This window comes from Chiloscyllium punctatum, chromosome 38 (assembly GCF_047496795.1).
Source record: "Chiloscyllium punctatum isolate Juve2018m chromosome 38, sChiPun1.3, whole genome shotgun sequence".
In the NCBI taxonomy this organism is placed as follows: Eukaryota; Metazoa; Chordata; class Chondrichthyes; order Orectolobiformes; family Hemiscylliidae; genus Chiloscyllium; species Chiloscyllium punctatum.
Window position 1 is genome coordinate 55437875 of NC_092776.1, and position 14677 is coordinate 55452551.

Genomic DNA, 14677 nt, shown 5'->3' on the forward strand with positions numbered 1-14677 from the left:
TTTTTACAAAAAAAATTAGTGAAAAGTTTTATAATTTGCCATACCACAGTGCTTAAATTAATGACAAGATGTCATAAGTAAGAAGAAAAGGAAAAGTTCATTACAGTTCAATTAACTACTCCTGGGTTCAGTGTGCATTGCACTGGAAAACCAGGCTGAGACCTCCACGTCTGGGCTAGACCTCCACGTCTGGGCTAGACCTCCACACTGGGCTAGACCTCCACACTGGGCTAGACCTCCACACTGGGCTAGACCTCCACACTGGGCTAGACCTCCACACTGGGCTAGACCTCCACACTGGGCTAGACCTCCACACTGGGCTAGACCTCCACACTGGGCTAGACCTCCACACTGGGCTAGACCTCCACACTGGGCTAGACCTCCACACTGGGCTGCTGGAATGCCAGGAAGCAACTGAAGAAAACCCCCATGACAGGATGCGACTGCCACACCAGGCGCCAGGCCCTTATCTCCATTCTGGGCCTTTGGAAGTCACCTCGTCGCTGGGCCTGGGCCGTGAGAAGACACCTTTCACCAAGGTCGTTTTAAAAGGAGGTAAGCTATCACAATAAATGGGAGCACATGCTTTTTTAAAAAAAAAAGCAAAGAAAAAAACAAATGCAGGCAGAATATCCAGGCTAAGGAGGCTGCATTTTGCGCTGCTACTTTGTCGGCACCTTGGGGGAGAAAAAGAGGACAGAATTGTCGACCCATCAAAATTGACTTGAGGTCCTATTCATTCATAGTACGGTAACATGCATTTTTGGGGTCTTTTTTGAGAACTGTGTTCAGCTGATTCTGTTTCCTTGCAGCGCCTGTCACTCCCAAGCCCTATCATTGGAGGCTGTGCCTTCACTACCTGAGCCTCACTCTCTGTTACTCCCACCCTCAGCCTCTCCTGCTCATTGTTGAACCTTTTGACGTCTCTCTCTGACCAAGCTTTATCAGTCCCAGTCACCTCACCCTTTGGTTTACTGTTAGTTTTTAATCTGATCTTACCATTTGAGGAAGCCTCTTGGGGTGTTTCACTACATTAAAGGTGATTATATGAATGAAAGCAAGTGGAGCTGTAGTGATAATTGTCCCTGGACCAGTAATCTGGAGAACCATGCTAATGTTCTGGGGGATTTGGGAGATATAATGAAATTTGAATTCAAATTTAAAAAAATTAGTATAAAAAGCTACTCTTATGAAGACAGTGTAACCATTTTTGGTTGTTATAAAAATTCATCTAGTTCATTTATATCCTTTCTTTTAGGGAACAGAATCTGACAGCTTCCCCTGGCCTGGCCTACATGTGACTCCAGACCCACAGCAATGTGGTTGACTCTTAACTGTCCCCTGAGATGGCATAACGTGGCCATCTCTAATTCAGACAGACAGCAAATGCTAGTCTTGCCAATGATGCACAAATTTCATGTAAGAATTAAATAAGTCACTGTTCATATCCCTGAGCCATTCTTTACACAAACCTTATCACCTTCCGTCCATTATAAATTCAGAAGTGAGGATATTCACTAATGATTGCACAATGTTCAGCACTGTTTGCAAGTCCTCATATACTGAAGCAGTCCATGTCTAAATACAAGAAGATTTGGACAATGTACAGGCATAGGCTGAAAGTGAGTAAACAGCATTCATGCCACAGTACCAGGCAATGGCTATCTCCAGTAAGACCAAAACTTGCTAGAGTCCGTTGACATTCAATTTTTTATCACTGAATCCCCCTCTGTCAACATCTTGGGAGTTACAATTGATCACAATCTGAGCAGGACTTGCCATTTTAAAATTGTGAATGCAAGAGGCTAGGAATAATGTGGCATGTAACTCACCTCCAGACTCCTTTTAAACTCTAGCACAAGTCAGACTGCAGTGGAAAACTCTGTACTTGCCTGGATGGGTGCAGAACAAAGCAGCCACTTGATTGGCACCACATCCACAAATATTCCCTCCCTCCACAACCAATGCTCAGTAGTAGCAGTGTGTATTATCCACAGGATGTAATATATCAAGGCTCTTTAGCATCTTCCAATCTCACAGACCCTCCTTAACCAGATGGCCAAGGGCAGCAGATACATGGAAACACCACCACCTGCAGGACCCCCTGCAAGCCACTCACCATGCTGACTTGGAAGCATATCACCGTTCCTTCAGTGTCACTGGATCAAAATCCTGGAATTCCTTCCCTAGTGGTATAGTGGGTATACACCAAATAGATTGCTGTGGTCCAAGATGGCAGCTCTGCACCACCTTTCAAAGGCGACTAAGGATGGGCGATAAAGACTTTATAAAGCTCTAGTTAGGCCCAACTTAAAATACTGTGTCCAATTTTGGGCTCAGGAAGGACATACTGGCACTGGAGTGTGTCCAGTGGAGATTCACATGGATGATCCCTGGAATTGTAGGTCTAACATACGATGAACGGCTGAGGATCCTGGGATTGTTTTCATTAGAGTTTAGAAGGTTGAGGGGCCATCTAATAGAAACTTACAAGATAATGCATGGCTTAGAAAGGGTGGACGCTGGGAAGTTGTTTCCGTTAGGTGGGGAGATTAAGACTCCTGGGCATAGCCTTAAAATTAGAGGGGGTCAATTTAGAATGGAAATGAGAAGACATTTCTTCAGCCAGAGAGGGCGGGCCTGTGGAATTCATTGCCACAGAGTGCAGTGGAGACCAGGATGTTGGGTGTCTTCAAGGCAGAGATTGATAAATTCTTGATCTCACAAGGAATTAAGGGCTACTGGGAGAGTACGGGTAAGTGGAATTGAAACACCCATCAGCCACGATTAAATGGCGGAGTGGACTCGATGGGCCGAATGCCATTTCTTCCACTCTTATGTCTTATGGTCTTATAAATGTTGGCTGAGTTGGTGACTCTCTCATCTTATGAATGAACAAAAAAAGACTGTCTTGATGCAACCTCACCATAATAACTTGTCCTCCACTTTGTGCACAGATTTCCCAATGTATAGGTGTGACTCTGTTGGATTAGTGCTGACCACTTGGATGACAATGGCCTCTGATTGACTTCATTTTTGCCTGCCAGACATCTAGAATAGGGAAATCCTATCCATCCTATCAAGTAAAACCTATTTCTGAAGTGAGGCGGGGTTACTGTGCAAACCCACAAACTCGCTGGAAACCTAAAGAAATGAAACTGATGTCAACTCATTTTATTGTGACACTGACTCAGAAATTTCCCTCAACGATAAAATCGATTGCCCAATACCCTTGGTATACCAGAAAATCAACTAAACTATGCTGGAATGCATTTGAATATCAGAATTATAGTGTGTTGTTTTTACCATGTAAATGCTCGCATTACTGGAAGTGTTTTTAATTGTGGCTAATTTGCACGGACATTCTGAAATAATATCACTGTATCTTAATTGAATCATATTAAAGAGGGCTGGATTATGTTGTCACTTTGAGAACCAATTGGAAACTGCTGGGGGGAGAAAAAGCCTGGACTAATTATGCCGTCTCTATAGTTTTTCCCTTTGCAAGCTGAAACAGGAAACCAGTAAATCTTCCAGTCTTCTGATTCAAAAGTAATTTGGAAATGAAACCTATTATTCTTTTTCTGTTTTGAAGTTGCCATCTCAGTTTACAAGAAAATAATAAGTGATTGGGCAATGCATTTGTTTCCAGTTGAATAGTTAAGATCCCAGAGATGCAATCAATTTTATCTTGGACGGAAACTTAAAAATTTCTGCTTCCAGACTGGGCTATAGTCCCCTCATCTACACGGGTCTGATATTGCTGCCTTTTTTTTTGTTTCATCCCTATGTGCTTGGAACAAGCTTGTTGTTGAGGAGAATGGAATGAACAGTGATTAATCTGTTAACTCTGTTTGGCGCAGTGCCCTTTTGACTTTTGTTGTTTTGCAAGGGTACTCTTTGACTCAGAAGTTTTATTGGTAATATATACACAAGAACCGCAGCTTTTTTTTTAATATGAAGGGAAGGGACAGGCAAAATTAAAGAGATAAACTTGACCATTTTAGAGCTGGAGAGGGAGAGGAAACAAAAATATAGCTTTCAAGAAGCCGTGGAAAGTGGTGATTATTTTTGGAGCAACTTTTATTCTGCCCATGAACAGGCTTGTTTTAAATTTGTTTTGTATGCAGTCTGTGTGCCATGATTCTCTATTTGCTGACATGCCGAAAATTTACATGTTCCTTTATCCATTATGAAACACTGAATCTGTTCATGTGTAGTTAGTTTCCTCATGACTGCAACTTGGCGCAGTGCCAGCAATCTGAGGCTGCATGATGTAAATTGTGAGCTGGGGCATAAAAAATGCATTTGTAGTTGGAAAAGTGTAAACAGATTGGAAAATTAAGTAAAACAAGCGAGTGATTAATTGTCTTCAGATTTCCCTCTGCAAATTGTTTTTTTTTCCTCTGGTCTCCCTAATGAACCCATCAGTACGTTTCAAAGTACTTGTTATAATATTTTATTCCTTGAGCTGAATAATAGTTTCACTGATAGACTATGAAACAATATGTGCTTCTCCCAGGGTGACCTTTTAGGAAATGAATAGTTTTATTGTCTGCCCTCTTTCTGTGACTGAAACAACAGTGTGGTTTATTAATATGACTCATGGTACAAATGAAATGGGCCTCAAAAGACTTTATTTGTTTTTATCTTTTCTTATCAGTTGTTTTGCAGTCATGTTCCTGCTTTTCTGATAAGCTGCCTAGTATGGTATTTTGATTAACTATGCTGCTTATATGTGTGGTGTTTTGAGTGGGGTTTTCACCAATGCAGTGCAGATAGAGAGCGAAATGTGGCTCGTTTGGTGGTGTCGGACTGGGGTGTGACTTCTCCCAGGTGCGTATTTGGAAAGTGACCTCTCTCTTTAACATGCGTGCTTGTCTGTAAAGTGAGTGCTCGTACACTAGCTCTCCTGCTGTTGTTACTTACCTTCTCTCATCACGCTGAAGACACAAGGAGTGTAGAGCAGTTTCAGAAGAGGACACGTTGGAGCTAAATCTCTTGATGCCAGGATTTATCCGGGTGTGTTTGCCGCAGAAATGCCCTCTCAAGCACGAGCAGCCAGTCTTGGGGTTTGAAGTTTCTGAGATGGGTAAATTCTTTTGCTCAAAAAGAAACAAGTGAGATAGAGGAGGGAAGATGCGTGCTCCTCAACTGCTGTGCTGTGTTTACACATGTAAATGTAAAACCACAATGATTTTAAAATTGGCAGTGTGATTGTTAGGAATTCTGCCCTTAAACAAGGGTGTGATTTTTATTTTCTCATCTTTGCTCATCCGCTGCATGCATGTGCTCGGTCCTATCTCAAGCAGCAGTGATTGAGAGGTTGTAGATTGTGATTTCAACGCTGGGTTCTGCCAGTATTGCAATTCATCTGGCCACAAGGGGGTGTATGAGGCTCGCCCTGGTGTGTGACCCGACCACAGAGCAGGGCAGCAGTGGGGTGGGAGTTGGTAGAGGTTTGAAATTGGTCTTTTGTGATGCTGGTCTTAAGCTTGCAATTCAGTCTGCTAAACTTTACTGTCAACAGGGTGTTCCCTCCCAGTAGTGTGGCAGAGAGGGTCACATTTCAGAAATAGGGGTCACCATTCATCATTGTTTCTCTCCTGAGGTATGGTGCTGAGGGGTGCTCTTCCCCAGAAAGAGGTGGAGGCCGATTAATGAACATTTCGAAGGCAGGAATGACTCTTGACTAATGTTGTAGGTAGCCCTGTATGGGGTGGATGGGGCAGATCAAAACCCACATCAGATACTGAAGCGCAAAACTAAGGCTGTCACACAAGTGCACTACTGAGGGAGTGCTGCTATGTCAGCAGTGGTGCTGAAGGAAATCTGTCATTGGGGCATAAGTGATAAAGCAGGGGTGAGGGTCAGTGCCAAGGGAGCACTGCGCACCCGGAGGGTCAGTATGAGGTTAGCTTTTCCACTGCTCAACATGAGTCTGGTTCAAGGTTCGTTTCTCTGCTCCCATTCCTGCTGCCTGTAGCTGGCTTACTGTTCCTTGTGATTCCTCTTCTCTCCCCTCTCCACCCTCCCTCCATCCCTCCTCCTCCTTCCACCCCCCCCCCATTTCCTACTGGAATCTCCAGCATAATCTGGCATTCTGATCCTAACGTCGTCAAAGTGACCACCAGTTAGCATTACCAACTCTTGTTGGACATTGAACCGCCTGGAGTGTTTCCGGGACTCAGCAGCTCTATGCAAGAGGGATGTTAGCCCAGATTGAGGGATCTAGATAAAAACCAAAAAAAACGCGAATGCTGTAAATCAGCAACAAAAACAGAAGTCGCTTGAAAAATTCAGCGGGTCTGGCAGCATTTGTGAGCAGAAAACAAAGTTAACATTTCGGGTCTGGTGACTGGGATGAGGAGGGAATTTCTTCACTCAGTTGTAAATATATTCAGTTTTCTGCCCAGGAGATCTGTTGCTCAATTATTCAGCATGTTCATGATGGACTTTGATTCCTTGATGCTAAAAAAATTAGCATAAATGGGGATGATGTGAGGAAAACGGTGTTGAGGTAGAAGATTATTGGGCTGGATGGCCTACATGTGGTTTGATGACATGTGCTGGAGGATTCAGTCACATGATAATTGAGAGAACACTTGACTCTCACTGCAGTTTCTCAATGATATTGCTGTCACTGAAAACGTGGGCTTTCCAGTAGCTGGGTCTTCCTTTTTGAAGATGGGCTTTCCCTTGAATTGAACAGTCTTTTCTGTTGTGTGGCTGCCAGCAGCTAGTAGGAGATCAGATTTGGCTGTTTCCTACCACGTTCTAAGATGGGAGCCTTTGGACAGTATAGAGAAATTGAGGTGCAAGTGCAGCTGCTGAGCAGTATGTGCCAAAGTATGTGATGGCTCAATGCTTTGGGAGATTTGCAAAACATTTCACTTTCAAGTCAGGCAACAGCATGTCTCAAAGTAGATTAAAGGTCATGCCCGTGCACCATTCTTGCACCAGGTCCCTCACACCCCTTGCTATTGGGCATTGGCTTACCTTCTGTTTTGTTTAATTTACAACATCCGCAAACTTCAAGCAGCGTGGTGGCTCAGTGGTTAGCATTGATGCCTCACAGCACCAGGGACCCATGTGCGATTCCAGCCCTGGGTGACTGCGTGGGGTTTGCACGCTCTCTCAGTGGCTACGTGGGTTTCCTCCCACAGTCCAAAGATGTGTAGACTGGGTGGATTGGCCATGTTAAATTGCCATTGGTGTCCAGGGGTGTGCAGGCTGGGTGGCTTGGCCATGGGAAATGCTGGGTTATGAGGATATGTTGGGGAGGTTTGACCTTCTTCGGAAGGTCAGTGCAGACTCAGTGAATAACCTCTACCTGCACTGTAGGGATTCTGTGAATACTTTGATTTTGTTAGTGAGCATGGGGACGGGTTGGAGGAAGCAAAATCTTAATTACACATGCTATTTAAAAGGATCTAGACACCTTTTGAAGCCCAATGTCTTTTAAATATTATTGTTATTACAACACACCTTTTTTTAAGAAGAAGGTTTCTGATCTCCAAGCCTGTTGTTATGACTCTTCCATCACTTTGAATTTTTCCACATTGTATCAGGCACTTCAGTGGCTCTGTTCACTTTGATAGTTTCTAAGGCAGATTGTAATTCGACTGTAATTTTTTTTTGTGTGTGTGGATCTTTTTAGGATGAGGGGAATTAAAAAAAAAACTGGAATGAATTAGCCAGCTGATTTATATTTGCTTTCAAGCATTTTCATAAGTTTTGTGGCGATGGTTGTTTTGAAAACATAACTATTTTGTTTTCCATGTTTCCCCCATCTGTCAGTTGCGTGTAATTTAAAAAATATTTTGATGGATTATCATGAGTAAGTGATTTCCCTCCATAATACTTTCTGAAAGTATGCATGTTGGACTAATCCTCGCACTGAAAACACTCAATTGTCACTGTAATAACCCAGAAATGATTTAGTAGGCTTTCGTCAAATTTAAAAATTTCATTTTATAGCGATACGGTAGCAGCCATCTATCACTCTGACTTGTGAATTTGTTGCTTATTCTATCAGAGCCCACTGGGCTCCCCCCCCCTGTAGCTGTGAAGTGAGATTGTTTGGGAACATGATCTTGTTGAACAAAGAGGATGTGTCTTGTCTGTCCTTCTGAGGTTACTCATGTGACATCTCAATAATTCAAGTTTCCTCACCTCATCAGACCTGCTCAGGACTGTTAGCTTTGAAATTTTACTTTGTTTAGAATAGAGACCTTGCGAATCCAGAAAAGGCTGTATTGGGACCCTCTCCATTGGCTCCTGGAATCGGGGATGTTCAGTTTTAGGGGTGAAGAGAGGGGGGAAAAGAGTGGGATTAGATTGAAAAGGACCCAGATTTCTCAGGCCAGAATTTAACAGAGCTTGTTATGTTATTAGAGTCATAGAAATGTACAGCACAGAAACAGACTTCAGTCCAATTCATCCATACTGACTAGATAGTCTAAATTAATCTATCCCATTTGCCAGCATTTGGCCCATATCCCTCTAAACCCTTCCTATTTATTTTACCCATCTAGATGCCTTTATAAATGTTGTAATTGTACCACCCTCCACTACTTCCTCTGGCAGCTCATTCCACACAGACATCACCTAATGCATGAAGAAGTTGCCCCTCAGGTTCCTTTTAAATCTCTCCCCTCTCACCTTAAACAAATGTCCTCTAATTTTGGACACCCCTACCCTGGGTAAAAAGACCTTGACTATTCACCCTGTGCATGCCTCTAATGATTTTATAAACCTCTATAACGTCACCCGTCAGCCTCCAACAGTTCAGGGAGAAGAAACTCCAACCAATTCAGCCTCTCCCTATAGCTCAAACCCTCCAACCCAGGCAACATCCTTGTAAATCTTTTCTGCACTCTTTCAAGTTTTACCACATATTTCCTATAGCAGGGAGACCAGAATTGACTGCAGAATCCTGTTACCATATTTTGTATTTGCTGTGAAATTAGATATGCTGGACTCTTGACAATTTGCAGCAATTCTCAGTGTTGCACTGAATTCATTTCTCAAGACATTCGGGGCATTTAGCATTAATTTATTCAGCAAAGTCGACTCCTGTATATCAGCAGGTAAGCACAAATTCATCTTGTGCTGAGCAGTTCTGTTTGTTCTTGCAGAACGATATTGCCAATCTCTACTTCCTGAGACAAGGTGAAATAGTTACTGCTGTGGTAGTGGTGGTGCTCCCAAGATTGTTTTAAGGAAGGAATGTCGAAATATTAACCTGGTAATGACAAAGCAATGATGATGGGTGACCAAATCAGATTAGTGTGTGACTTAGAGATGGTGTTTTTGCCTGTGGCATTTCTGAAATGAAGATATGTCAGTGTCTCTTTGTATTTCAATTACATTGTGAAGAGTAACCAACATATTGCAATGCACACGGTTTTCTTTGACCTGGGGGGTATTCGGAATATCTTATCCATTGTTCGAATGAAATGTTATTTTCTTTAGGCCAACAAAGTCCAATTATGTTTAACGTCTGTAAAAGGTCAACACAGGATAGTCTTTCACCGCTTGGTTTAACCTTTTACAAGAGAGTTTTAATTTCTAGAAATGCATAGTTTTTGAATGCTCACTAATCCAGATGGGAGATTGAATAGAAGTATTCAAAATGACGAAGGGTTTTGATGGAGTAAATCTGGAGAAACTGTCTCTACTTGCAAGAGGATTGGTAACTCAAGAGTGCAGATTGAAGGTAATTTGCAAAAGATCCATCGGGGCGATGAGATATTTTAATGCAGAAAATTAGGATTTGGAATGCACTGCCTATAATGCAATAACTTGCAACAGGCACCTGAGTAAATACTTGGAAAAGGGGAACTTTTGAGGAACTGTATAGAAAAGGGCAGAGGAATGGCACGATGTGGATAATTTCTTGAAAGAGTTGGAACAGGCAAGATCGGCTGAATGAACTTGGACGTTGTTGCATTGATGTGGCACTCACTGTACGATGTCTCCAGCATTTAAACAGGAATGTGCCAATACAATGTGTTATCTCCTGTAATCACTGGAAAATGTGCTAGACGTGACCAGGAGCTGGATTAATGCTCGTGATGTAAAGTTAGAACTCTGCTTCCAAATTGAGCAAGTGGGACAAATAAGTTGCAAGCATTTGAGATCAAATGGTCATGCTCTGCTTTCGACCAGGCTACATAGATTTCCCAGAGAACAAGGGAGTAGTTATAAAAACAAATCTCTGGCAGGTTCTCACTGAAATGACGACACAACTGAAATAATATTGACTGTTCATTATCACCTGTAGATTGAGATTCGAGCGGTGTCCCTGATCACTCTGCATCCTTCTGTTGTATCCATTAACCTCCATGTTGGCATATCGCATGTTTCATTTGTTTTAAAATGATTTGAAACAAACAGGCAAGCACTGAGGGAAAATTTGTGTAAGTGCAGTGCAATCATTTCTCTATCTATTCTGGAGCTGTGAGAGAGATCAGGGGGATTTTTTTGATGAGTTGGGGAGGGGGTGTTGCTGTATCGTCATAGGACATGCCAAACCTGCTCTGCTGTTCAGATATACATGAATTGGATATCTGCCAAGACAAACACTATTTGTTTTTAATTGACCTTTTTTCAAAGAGAGAGAGAGGTATCTGTGACAACACGCTGGGGTTTGGCTGTTGTGCATAGTGGCAATTAACCCTTAAATAGGTACCAAATTATACAAGATACTTATCACTGGTGGTGGAATTGAGTGAGCTTGGAAAGAGTGTTGGTCCCTGTAGATATTTCCTCGTCAGAAATGCTATCACCCAGCTGTGGAGCAGGTGGGACTTTAAATCAGACTCCCAGAACCTGAGATGGGGACATTTACTCTGCCCTGCAAGAGTCGTGGTCCTTATAAAAGCTGGTTTCAATTCATGTGAATCATCCTGATAATGTTTGTGGTTTAGTTGAATTCCTGATTCAGGAGAGGAGGTGATTGCTTGCCGACTTTAAGCACTCCTTTATATGTTAGGATTTGGGGACCTGTTTTGTACCCATGATACAGAAAATCAGGCAGGGCATAAGGAGCTGACAGTTCAGTATAGGCCCATGATGTCCTGCCTGTTTGGGAGGCTTTGATGTTGCTACTTTCTCCTAACAGTGGGAAACATAATACCTGGTGTGAACCAGTTTTGTTCAGTACCAATAATCTTTTTTTAATATTTGTTCAATGGATGTGAGCATTTATTGCCCGTCCCGAGTTGCCCCTTGAGAAGGTGATGCAGTCCACAGGGAGGAAATTCCAGGATTTTGACCCAGCAACACTGAAGGGAATAGCAATATATTTCTGAGTCAGGATGGCTTGGAGGGGAGCTTGCAGGTAATGGTGTTCCAACTTCTGCCAATGTTAAATTGACAGCAATCAGACATCAAACCTGATGATTTCATGTGAAGTAATCCTGAGCAAAGTCTGCTTTACAGAATATTAGGGAACCTGCGGGTGCTTTTACGAGGGAATAGGTTTTGTGGACAAAGCAAAACAGTTATTTAAAGAGAAATTCCTGTCCTCTTACTTGGACAATATATTGTCATTTGCATTACCATGCATACTCATAAAGCAGACATACTCATAACTTTCCACCAAATTCATGGACTGGATGAGGGAGAATCTCGAACCAATGAATTAATTTTTTGTAATTTTTCCAGGACATCTGATGGGCTATGCCCATGCGGGTGTGATTCTGTCGAGGCGATTCTGTGATACTGGCGTGCATGCATGTGTGTCTGTCCCGTTCTGGTTTCGTGGTCAGCTCCATCCACAGGGAACAGGATCCACATGGTTGCCCCAATGCAGGATAGAGGGAGTGCTGCACAGTCAGTGTGTGCCATCTTTCAGATCGGGCTGTTGAACTGAGAGTTTGACTGCCCTCAGATGGGTGTAAATGTTGGATTGTTTTGGTGTGTCATTTTTGTCAAGGGTAGGGAGATATGTGGCTCTGTGTCAATTTTTGATGAAACTGTGTTAAAATGCCAGAGAAAGTTTACTTTGATATAATGTTGCATTTACAGATGGGGTGGAATGGTGGGAGTCATTGAGGAGAAATTAGTTTATGATCCAGTCTTGTATCACTATGATCAGAATGTTGCTGATTAATCTTCAAACAGTTCATTGTTACAAGTTAAAGAACTCAAAGTTCCATTTTGCTTTTTGTTTTATGCTCTGTTTGCTGACTGACTGTAGTGTACAAATACCAGATACGATATGCCATCTATTTTACTTAAACCTTAACTTTAACACGTTTTTATTCAAAGTTGTCAACTGTGCTCCACTTTCAGTGGAAAGTAGTTTGATTGGATCATTACTGTACATCTGGGGAGATTCTAAGTTTTATGTGTTCTGCAATCAACGGGTCGTTTTGATATTAATACTTGGGAAATCAGAAGGATTACTGTCCATTTTACACCCCAACAAATTTTACGAATCACTGCATAGCAAATTGCCTCTGTCAATTTCAATTTCCACTCAAATGGTTAAGGCTCAAATTATGGATGGCATGGTAGCTCAGTGGTTAGCACTGCTGCCTCATAGCTCCAGGGAACCTGGGTTCGATTCCCGCCTCTGGTTACTGTCTGTCTGTGTGGTGTTTGCACATTTCTCCCCGTGTCTGCGTGGGTTTCCTCCGGCTGCTCCGGTTTCCTCCCACGATCCAAAGATGTGCAGGTCAGATGAATTGGCCATGCTAAATTGCCCATGGTGTTCGGTGCATTAGTCAGGGGTAAATATAGGGCAGGGTAATAGGTCTGAGTGGGTTACGGTTTGGAGGGTCAGTGTGGACTTGTTGGGCCGAATAGCCTGTTTCCATACTGTAGGGAATCTAATCCATCTAATCTTGTTAAAATTTCATAAGGGCTTATGATTCTTCATTTGTGACAACCTGACATCAAATTTTATCCAGTCAGCCCATCGTGGACTGCCTCAGTCACTGCTCATGCTTGGATGATTCACCCTCCTTTCCTGGGACCCCACTGCCTGGATTCTTGGAAGCTGCTTACAGGCACAACGCCAGTTTGTTTACAAACAGCAAGCTTCACCAAGCCGGTACTACCCCTAGTGTTGTTCTTTGAGCTCAACTCTAACTCAGTTGCTTAAGGCAGTTGCTGCTCTTGGGCCTTCAACCTGACTGTGTGCTGTACTGTGAACTATTAACTGCATACTGGCGCCTGTTGAGCCTTTCACACTCGGACTTCCCTGAGCCCTCGTGACAAAGATGCTCAATTACTTTTGGATTTTGCTGAACCTTTGAACTACACAGGTGTATGTAGCAGTTGCTTTCAGCCACATAGCTGACGACATTGCTGCTTAACACTTTGTTTCTCAGGCGGCCTCTTTCTGTGTGTTATCTTTGACCACCTCTTCAGTGACTCGCTATTCTGTTGAAACCCTTGAACTGGTCTTGCCCCTATTGTTAGGCAGCAATACGTGTAACTCTTGTTAGAACTTAGAATGTAGCAAACCCTTAGATCTGTCTATACCCTTGAATATTAGTGTTCACCGTGTTGCTGGCTCCTGCAGCACAAATTGATATGATGAGAAAGGAATTCATCTCAAGGTTTGTGGCTAAGTTAATTTGGCTGTCTGGCTCTGTTCAGTGGACATCTCCATACCTGCCATTGGCAACTCTCTCCTGGGCTTAATTGATATAACCCCACTCCAAGCCCACCAACCTGGGCTGGCAGATTGTAAGGAACTGAATGAAGGTGTGCCCTAAATGGTCTAGATCCAATTTTAAAATTGTATCCCTTTGTTCTGGACTCCTTCTTGTGACTGACCATCTTGGTGACCTCTTTGGTCTGCTTGACCAAGTTGTGCTTGCTTAAGAGATAAAGGTTCACTTGCCTCTCTTCCAACCTAGTTCACTATATCCAGTGCTCCCAGTGTAGCCTTCTCTACATCACGGAGACCAACCGTAAATTAAGGGAACAGTTCGCTGAGCATCGCAGTTGGGCCCTCAGGGGCCAACCAGACCTCGAAGTCACCACCCATTTTAATTCCACTTTTCCCCCTCCCTTTCCAACATGACTATCCTTGGCCGCCTCCATTGCCACAACGAACCAAACCGCAAATTGGAGGAATGCCTCATTTTCTGCCTGGGCAGCTTACAGCCCGGAGGACTCAATATTGAGTTCTCCAATTTCAAATAACCTTCCTTCCCAGCACCTTCCCCCTCCCTTCTACTCCTCCCTGCCACCAACTGGATTCATTCCTCCCATTGATCAACCAGGTTGTACCCTCTACCTGTCTTCACCTATCCCCACTTCACTACCTTCTTCCTTCCACCCCATTTATCTGCAGATCCCCCTACACCCCCCCCCACCCCCGAAGGAGGGTTACACCTGAAACGTTGACTTCCCCACCTCCTGATGCTGCTTGGCTTGCTGAGTTCCCCCAGCCTCCTGCCTGTCTACTTTGGATTCCATCATCTGCAGTTTTTTTTGCCTCTACTTAAGAGGAAGCAAGTTGGAATCCTTGGGATATATGTTACAGTTTTCCTCCAATTGTGCAGATTAATTTCGGAACTGTTTGGACACCGGGACCAGTTCCCATGACCAGCATGCTGTGTGAACAGAGCCCATTTGGATGTCGATTTGGTATTGTATGAAATCAGCAATTGTACACTGAGAAAGAAAGTGTTTATTTAAGGAAAAATAC

The 14677-nt window shown here is 43.1% G+C and overlaps 1 protein-coding gene across 4 annotated transcripts in view; it reads left to right on the forward strand.

Annotated features, from left to right (window-relative positions):
- Positions 1-14677, forward strand: part of arid5b (AT-rich interaction domain 5B) — a 125548-nt gene that overhangs the window by 23123 nt on the left and 87748 nt on the right. The window lies entirely within an intron of this gene.